A 9418-nucleotide genomic window follows, 5' to 3' on the forward strand; every position below is an offset into this window, starting at 1 on the left:
AGGGAAAGAAATGTTTTACCATATTTTATAACTTATCATATCTTATCATTTTATGATAGTTTATTCTGGGCTTAGCAGCTTACAGGAATGTCTGGGGGGATGACAGCCTAATGCACATGGAGCTCAGTGTGTTGTTAAAACCTGTGTAAAAAGAAAAAGAAGAGCAAAGCTTTCACACTGGAGTTTCTGCTTCTGTCTTTTCTTAGAGACCTTTTGTAGGTGGCTTTAGAGATGTGATTTAAGTCATGGCCACCCCTCTATGTAAGGCCATCCCTGTTATCCTTTTACAGCTGGGTAAACTGAGGCACAGGGTGGGACTGCGGATGGACATAATGATGGCAGAGATGAAAAATATTCCCATGTTCCCCAGTTCTCTATTCATCTTGTGACCTAAAATGATTTTCTTCTGTTTTCTGCTAGTGAAAAAGGGATGCAGACCTGAGGCATGATTCCCAGTGCCACCTCCCCTTGCTTGAGGAAAACTACACTTTAAAATATTAAATTCATTTCACAGGAGAATATCCCAGAGGTCAGGAATAATCACTTGACTACTCCAGCCCTCCAATAAATGTGCTGCCAGAATTTTAACCAGGGATGAGTTTTTACAGCCAAGCTGTAAACCCTGTGAAAAAAATTCAAAAGAAGCCCCAAACCTTAGAAAACATGCAACCTGCAGAACATTTTGGGAAAGCTGATCCATCTTTGGCTGCAGAAGATTGTGTGTGATTTCCCTGGCCGTGCTTACACTCCTGCCTTGTGAAAACCACTCATCGTGGTTCTCTGAAGTCTCCCTTTTTAATAGCTGTGATTGACATTTATTTGGTGCTGATGCAAAACACAGAAAAAAATTCAAACCCTAAAAAAAAAAAAAAAAAAAGGTGTATTTTCCTGGGTAAATCCACTTGGGTTTTGGCCATCACGGATTTAAGGATTGCTCCCAGGTTTCTGTCAACACAATGTCTGTCTGCTCCACAAATTCAACTTCAGACACCCATAAGGGAACCTGCCCCAACACAGGGGTGAGTGGGATTTTACAGATTCCCAATCTCTTTTCATTTCTTCCCTCAAATTCCAGATCCTACCAGAAATATTGGGTCTGACCTTCTTATGCCACAGAGAAATGAGTTCTCTGCGAAAACAACTGTCACGGCTTGGACAAGGAGCTGCTTTACCCAGGGTGATTTTTCACCAACTCCTGAATCGTGTCAAGATACAAAATCGATCTGTCTGATGCTCTTTCCCCACTGTTACATTTTTTTTTACCTGGCATTACTGCAAACTTCACCCAATGCAGAAAAAGTACATTAATAAAAGCCCAAAAGCGTAGCTCGACTCTGTTGTTTGGTTTGTGCTAAACACAGAAAGGATCAATATTTAACATTGACATTAATGGTGGGGGATGAGAGCTTAAAACTCTGATTCCTGTCTTCTTTGCATGGGCATTAAAGATTCCCCAGTGCTTTTCATGGGAATAAATGGCTGTCTTGGTGTCCTTGGACAAAACAGTGCCTGAACCCTCATCCTTATTAAATATTTATCCTGTAGTGTTGCAGACTGATCCCCACTGGAAAAAGAGTCTTGAGAGCTCTGTGAGTCCCAAATCTTAGTCCCAAATCGAGTGCTTTGTAATCAACCAGCACGGTAGACCTCATACCCACATTGCTCTCAAAACCAGGGGACCTGCACCCAAAGTGCCTCTCTGGAGTGTTCCCCCAGTCTTGATAGTCTTTGGCTATAACACAGCCAAAAATTGCCCATGACATTGGGCTTTGGCCAAGATTCTTCCAAGGATGGTGTGAAGATGGCAGGTTGGTGTTGTGTCCTCATCCCAGCATGAAGAGACAACTGTGAGCTGAGCTGGGTTGGGGTGTCTCTGCTTTGAGCAGTCTTCCAACATGATCCCTGCAGGCTCTGCACTTGTCATTGCATGGAAGAGTCATGGCAGGCCAAAATACAGCCAGGAGTTAGGAATTGCCCCAACTTATTTATGTCAACACAGCCTAAGGGAAGAGACAGGGCTGCAGGGAGGAGGCAGTTCCTAGCAGCAAGTTGAAATCAGAACACTTGGAGGAGCCCAGTGAATTCTGCACTGCCCAGCAGAGCCTCACAGAGTCACAGGGTTATAGAATGGTTTATGTCAGAAAGGACCTTAAAGATCACCTGGTTCCAGCCCCCCTTCATGGGCATGGACACCTCTCACTAGACCAGGTTGCTCCAAGACCCATTTAACCTGTCTGTCAACCCTTCCAAGGACAGGGCAGTCACAGATTCTCTGGGCAAACTGGTCTCACCACACTCACAGGAAAGAATTTCTTCCCAGTCTCTCATCTAAATCTCCCCTCTTTCCATTTAAAACCATTACCTCTTGTCTTATCACTCCATGCCCTCAACAAAAGCCCCTCCCCAGCTTTCCTGCAGCCCCTTCAGGCACTGGAAGGTGCTCTGAGGTCTCCTTGGAGCCTTCTCCAGGCTGAACAACCCCAACTCTCCCAGCCTGTTTCCCAAAAATCAGTCTGATTTGGGGAAAACGGAGAGCACAGAAAAAGACACGCTCGCTGAGAGCAGGATGAATTAATTACTCTGATTACCCCAACCATGAAAAGAAACTAGGGAAAAAAAAAGGCAGCAAGGCCTGGTAGAAGCCCATCACTTCCCTGGGGGAAGCCTTTCTATCAATGTCTACATTGATTTTCAGAATGAATTCCCAGCTCTCTTCCCACAGCGACCCGGCCACCAAGAGCATTAGTGGGAGGGAATTCAGGACTCACGTAGTCCATTAGGTCTGTGAGATGAACTCTGTAACAGCAGGTGAGAGATGGACTGTTTCGTGGGCCTGGGAGGGTATTGCAAGGGCTGGGAAGATGAATCATGTTGCTGCAGAAGGGGACTGCCAGGATCGCTGCATTTTTTATGTGTGTTTTGGTTTTGTACAGTTTTTGTTGGTTTTTTTTCACTAGAAGAAAGGGCAGTTTGTGTGCCCATGTCACGTGCTGATGATGGGTCAGCCTGGGGGGCAGAAAAGGAGGCAAAAAAGGAAAAGGAGGCAGAAAAATAGTATTTAATGACTAGTACATGCAAAAGGGAAAAGTCAAGACATTTGTCACAGAATCACCAAATCAGAGAATCACCAAGGCTGGACAAGACCTTTCACAGAATCACAGAATCCTAGGGGTTGGAAGGGACCTGGAAAGCTCCCCCAGCCCAACCCCCCTGCCAGAGCAGGGGCACCCAGAGCACATCACACAGGAACGTGTCCAGGGGGGTTTGAATGTCTCCAGAGAAGGAGACTCCACAGCCTCTCTGGGCAGCCTGGCCCAGGGCTCTGTCACTCTCACAGGAAAGAAGTTTTTTCTGATGTTTATGTGGAAATTTCTATGTTCCAATTGGTACCCATTGCCCCTAGTCCTATCACTGGACATCACTGCAAAAAGCCTGGCTTTAAGATCGTCAAGCCCAGCCTACGACCCAACACCACCACATCAGCCAGACCAGGGCACCAAGTGCCACATCCAGCCTTTCCTTGAACACCTCCAGGGACAGTGCCTCCACCACTTCCCTGGATAGTCCATTCCAATATTTAATCACCCTCTCCATGAGGAAATGCTCTCATATTGGCCTGAAATGGAGAGAGGTTGTCATCATGGTAAGACATACAGTATGAATTATGAGCCAGACATCCCAAAGTCAGTTCAATTCACCAGGGCACAGTGCCTGGCTCCCAAGCAGTGAGGACCACAGCTCCTTTCATATCTCCACACGGAGCACTTAGTGAACAAACTCTAGAGGATCCCATCCAGATGCCTCCAGGCATTGTCCCCACTTGCATCATGTCCAAAGATGCTCAACTCAATCCAGCCATGAGTTCTCCATCCCTTGTGACCATGTATATCAAGGCCATGGATAAACCCATGGCCCTCCTTTATTTAACAGTGTAGATGTAGCCTCCAAATCTCTTGGCTTTATGTCGAGATCTTGAGTTTATATTTAGGGAATGTAACAAATACAGCCAAGGAGGGATAAAATCCTGTTCCAGTTCCTATTGGCATTCCTAAGGGAACAGAATTAGGGTTATGTAGTGGGGCCATGTGGGAAGTGTCATCTTAACCCCATGTTTCCTGGCTGGTTCTCCTCCGAGTTCAGGGAATTGGACTCTCACGGTCTGGAAAAGGCAGAGTTGGACACCCTTAACTTAAAATTTGATGTCAGCAGCACGACTTGCATGCAAGCATCTCATCGAGCTCGTGCTACAGCTGTTGCTCTGGTCTCTGTGAGGAAGTGAGCCAGAGGCTCTGTGCAGATGAGCCAGCACACACTGCCAAACCCCAGGGTGCCAGGCAGGCTTGGGGCACCCACTACTCCAGGTTAAGATGTGCCTTTTTGGCCACGTGTTGCAGCAAAGGGAGAAAAAAACCCACCTCCTTGCAACTCCATCCCCAGAGCAAAAATGTGCAACTCTGAGCACAACCGGCAATGGGATGGACTAGGCTGGGAGCCAGGAATTTTTTATGAATGTTTTCAATCCCCCCAAGCAGTATTTCCCTCCTTGCTGACAGCTCTGAATTCCCTTGCTCAGACTGCTCGATGACTGCTGTGTGCACAGCTTCTCACAATGTTCTTGGGCTTATCTGAGAGAAATAGTTACTCAGGCTCCTTCAGAAATGATTGCTCAGAAGGGCCTTTTTCACCAGAGCCACAGTGTCAGCTCACCCTGCCTGAAAGCAGAGGCTGGGACTAGAGCTTCTCTGTGTCCCGTGGACTTGAAATTATGGCCCTGGGAAGGCAGCAAGTTTGGGGTGTAGCCAAATTCCTGCACTGCCAATGGGGGTCTCAGCAAAAGTGCCAGGTTTTCTTGGCATCCCTGAGTGGCAGGAAATTCCCTGTGATGCCCACACCGTGCTGGCAAGGGCAAGATGGTCCAAGGAGCCTCACAGATGAGGGCTCCTCAGGTCTGCCCTGGCAAATAAGGTCACAAAAAGGCTCAGACCACACTGCTGACTTCATGCCAGTTAAGACTCATGACTGATGAGGGAATAGTAGAAATCCACCCGAAATAATCCTTACATGGGTGTGGGGCATAGTGTGCTCATGCACTATTGTCTTCATAGAATCACAGAATGATTTGGGTTGGAAAGAACCTTAAAGATCATCTAGTTCCAACCCCTCTTAATGGGCATGGACACCTCCCACTAGATCAGGTTGCCCCAAGCCCTGTCTAAACCTGCCCTTCAACACTTCCAGGGATGGGTCATCAACAACTTCCTAGGGCAACCTAGGCCAGTGTCTCCCAACACTCACAGGAAGTAATTTCTTCCTAAGATCTAATGTAAAATTTCCCTCTTTCTGTTTGAAACCATTCCCTCCTTGTCCTATCACTCCATGCACTTGTAAAAAATCCCTCCCCAGCTTTCCTGTAATCCCTTCAGGCACTGCGAGGGGCTCTAAGGTCTCCCCAGAGCCTTCTCTTCTCCAGGCTGAACAACCCCAACTCTCAGCCTGTCTCCACATCACAGGTGCTCCAGCCCTGTGATTATCTTTGTGGCCTCCTCTGGACTCACTCCAACAGCTGCATTTCCTTCTTGTACTGGGGACTCCAGAACTGGGCTCAGCCCTGCAGGGGGTCTCACAAGATTGGAGTAGAGGGGACAATCCTGTCCCTTGACCTGCTGGTCACGCTGCTGGGGATGCAGCACAGGACATGGTTGATTTCTGGGCTCCAGCACACGTTGCCAGCTCATGTTGATATTCTCAGCAACCAACACCTCCAGGTCCTTCTCCTCAGGGCTGCTCTCAATTCATTCTTCCCCATCCTGTATTTGTGCCTGGGGTTGCCCTGACCCGGGTGCAGGACCCTGCACTTGTGGCCTTGTGGAACTTCCTCACTTCTTGGAGCATTTTGGACCACCATTTATTAGCAAATAAGGGAGAACCTTCTCTTACAGGAATCTGCCTGCACCTCCACGCCCATGGCCAGCTCACTCCTTGGCACAAATACAACAAAATAATAATAAAAAAGGACAAACAACCCTACCTAAACAAGCTTCTCTTGGTGAGGAGAGAACAAACACGTCTGAAGGATGAGTTGCCACAACACTGTGCTGCCAGGAGGCCCTGGGATGCCAGGAGGATGAGCATGGCACCTGAGGAAGTTTATTTACTGAGCTTTCCTTATCGCCTCCGATTTGGATGGAATTTGGAAGCTGTTGTCAGTCTGAGGACACCTTGGCATGTTGCTGGCTGTTTCCTCCAGCAGGTTAGTGGGAGAGGGTGTCTGATATGGATTATCTCCCCTCTCTCATTTCCTTCAGGGTGGGGAGCTGTGTGCAAGGACACGGGTGCCCTAATATTTGCTATTGCCAACATTTTGGATCTCAAGAAGGGCAAGTGGAGCTCCCCAGACGTGAGGATGGGGCAAGGTAGGACTCACCAGAGCTGCATCCTCTGCTGCAGAGGAGCTGAAAGGTGGGGACAAAAGTGACATCAGGATTTTGAGCTTTTGCTTTCCAGTTTCTGCTGCTTATTTCCATTTGCTTTGAGAAGCTGTTCAGGAAGGAGTGGCCAAGGGAAAGGAGGAGCATCACAGCTTTATGGACAGGGATCTGCTGCACAGAGGGCTAAGGGCATGGTTTCTCTTACCCACTTTCATCAAAATGATACTTAGCCTAAACTGGTCCCCCTTGGTTCCCTCTACTGATAACAGTGAAATTCCCCAATTATTTAAGCATCCAACACAGGATGGGGAGAATTACCCAAGAAAGAACTGATGTGAGAGACAGTGAGACAAAGATGAGTGGTAATAAACAGCAACAACTCTGCCCATTAGTGTCAGTGCTCTGCTTGCATTTGAAGGAAACATCTGAAAAACAGTGGTAACATAAGAGTGTTTGCCTCAGAGAAACATGGGAACTGGGGGAAAATAATCACAGCGCTGGAGAGTGAGTGAGTGAGTGAGTGAGAAGAGAGGGAAAGGAGCCAAGTCAGATCATCCTGACCTCAAAGCATTATATGTCTCAGTTATTTTAGCAGCAATCAATTATTTGAAGGACAAAGGGGCAGAAGGGAGAGAGACTGTAATAGAAATGATGCTTCTCCCTGGAGTTTGTTCCTGTGAGATGAGGCTGTGTCCAAAATCCCATCCTTGCCCTGGCAAACATCCCTTGGTGGCAGTGACCCAGCTCTGTATCATATCAGCACACCCTGCAGATGGTGGCTACCCTTTAAAGAGCAAATCTGCAGCTAGATAGTGGAGCTCAACCTTTCCTGTCAATATTTGGAGGCCTAACATTGGACCAGCCAGGGCTGCCTGGTTCACCACTTTATTTTGTAATCAGGGCTTCAGTGCTGGAGATAAAAGCAGCCCTCCCTGAGGTGTGACCTTGAGCATCCCACCTAGGACACGTTCATCTGAGAGCCCTAGGGGCTGAGAGACAATGACCTACAGCCAGGGATAATGGACAATCCCAGGGTGGCAGAGTGGGCTGGGACCAGCTTCATTTGTTCTGCAGAATCAACCTCATCTCTAACCCTCTGCTTCATGAATCATCATCTCTGACACTGCAAAAACAATTTGATGAGGGATTAAATGGCAAAAAAAACCCACAAAAAAAAACCAAAGAGAAAAAAAGGCTGGAACAGAGGGAAAGTGCAAACATCATGGGGTGTAACTGTGTAAAACACAGTGGTCTCAAGAGGAGCTATTTTTTGCCTTTTTCAGGGTAGGGATAAGGTGGCAAACACAAGGCAATGGGGCTGGGCTTTGCCTTGGACTTCACCTCAATGCAGTCTTGCCCAGTGGTCCAACATGCCACCAACAGGCAGGGTGAGGCCCAGTAGCTGGTATGTCAACAACTTTGCATCCACTAACCCAAGGAAAACTTGATTTTATGTCCTGAACACATTTATTCTCACCCTCATTATCACTCATTGAGGGTGGGACATGGGCACCTTTCTGTGCTTAAGCAAACACAGGTGCACACTTCACATAGCAGGGATGGAGAAGGAGAAAGGGTGAACCTCAGCCTAATCCCAGCTGGGTCTTCCTCCAGCTGCTTAACAGCCTGCTTTAAATTTTATAGCCCTTTTTTATGGCAATGAGAGTGTAGATGTTCAGCTCCAGGAGAGCAGAGGAAAACTTTCACTAGGAGGAGGTGTGAACCTGTTTTACTTATGCATGATTTAGTACCATTTCTATTCATGGGAGCAGACGAGAGGCCCAAATATTTGAACTTTGTATTATAGAAGAACTGCCATTCCTGGCTCTTTACAGAAGTAATTTATTTCGATCTCTCCTTACCTTGGGGGAGAAACATTATAACTCCCTGTTTGCCAGGGAGTCAATAAAACAGAAGTGCTGTTAAGGATCTGCTTCACCATCGCTCAGCAAGGAAGCGATAGAGAAAGGAAGAGAACCCTCAGATTTCTCACCTCAGAACCCCCTTCTTCATGGGTGCATTTGAAGGGACCAAATTGCATGAGTATGGCCCTGCTTTTCTCCCTTCTTTCTGGGATTAATGTTATGTTTTGGTTCCCTGGTTGGTATTTTAGCCAATGGGTTAAAATGAAAGGTGCTGCTCAAGGGGTAGGAGGAAAGAAGTTGTGGTAGAGTCTCCAGTTTCTTGCCTAGCTTTAGGTGAGCCCAGCATGCTCATATGGGGCAACATCAGCTGCATCAACTGCAAAAGGTGAAAGAGGTGACAAAAGAAGTCATTAACCCTCATGGCTGCAGCACCATGTCCCTGAACTGGCAAACAAAGTGGCCCAGGGTGTCAGTATGAGCAAGGGTCAGTTCGTCCCCAGAAAACATGCCCTTAGGGATGGAAGCTCAAAATAATAGAGTAGTTTGTCTTGGGTTTATTTCTTGCTGGAAGTTCAGCTCTCCTTTTTCCACCTCTGCAGCATTACCCTCAAAACAAGCCTCTCTGCAAGATTTTCCATGCTATATATATAATATATTTCATTTAGGGTTATGGGCCCACCCTGTCCACAGAGTAGAATCATCTAGAGAAAGCAAAACCATTCCTAAGATGGTGAGGGTAAAATGCAAGAAGAAAAATCTCTTCCAGTGATGGGAGGGTTGCACATTCCATAGCAGCTCTCACAGCAGTGCTCCAGCAAAAATGCAAACAACTCAAAGCATGATCCTGGATGTCTCTACCCATCACAAAAAAACCTAAGTCCTGCTCATCAGGGAGTCTACTAACAATGCTAAGTGGAAGCTGAGAAAGAAAAGGTCCTTTGGAGGGAGCTATTCCCATTGCCATGAGGTTCAAAATGCTTGTGGCTCCCAAAGCTTCATGCATTCAGAAATCATTGGTTAACTTGCAGAGAAGGCCTTCAGCATCAGCTAAAACCTGGAGGTTTTTCTCTTCCTCTTCTTTTTAAGATGCAATGGTGGCAAAAGGACTTGGAATTTATTCCCTAC

At 47.0% G+C, this 9418-nt stretch overlaps 1 protein-coding gene across 1 annotated transcript in view; it reads right to left on the reverse strand.

Moving 5' to 3' along the window:
* The window catches only part of GAB2 (GRB2-associated binding protein 2), a 40823-nt gene that overhangs the window by 14678 nt on the left and 16727 nt on the right, over positions 1-9418 (reverse strand). The window lies entirely within an intron of this gene.

The sequence above is a fragment of the Chaetura pelagica genome, unplaced genomic scaffold, assembly GCF_000747805.2.
Source record: "Chaetura pelagica isolate M959 unplaced genomic scaffold, ChaPel_1.0 scaffold607, whole genome shotgun sequence".
Taxonomy (NCBI): Eukaryota; Metazoa; Chordata; class Aves; order Apodiformes; family Apodidae; genus Chaetura; species Chaetura pelagica.